The following is a 398-nucleotide window of genomic DNA, read 5'->3' as shown; positions in this document are numbered from 1 at the left end:
GGGGGGGGGTCTGAAACGTTCATTTTTGAACGGCCTGGCTGGTCCAATGTACTTAACAAAGGGATTGTGTTTGTTGAATTGTTCTTAAAATGATTGCCTGCACCAGAAATTCCTAAGCATCTTTGTGTTTGGTTTCAAATTCTTGTTCAGCAATAGGATATTATTGTCATGCTGATTCTAGGCTATGGATTTGATATTCTAACTGGTTTTGCTCAGTAATATAAAGTTAAGTGTACTAGGTTGGTTAACACTTTTGTACTCAAATAGATGGAAAAATGCGGGCTTGTTGGACATTGTTGTCTATGAAAGTTAGTCTACTGGGTTCAATCTTTCACGTGCTTGCTACTTATGTGTGTGAGTACGCAAAGGTAAGTTACTCTACTGCCTCCATAAGATAA

Source organism: Olea europaea, chromosome 10 (genome assembly GCF_002742605.1).
Source record: "Olea europaea var. sylvestris chromosome 10, O_europaea_v1, whole genome shotgun sequence".
NCBI classification, from domain to species: Eukaryota; Viridiplantae; Streptophyta; class Magnoliopsida; order Lamiales; family Oleaceae; genus Olea; species Olea europaea.
Note: the sequence above shows the minus strand (reverse complement) of the source record.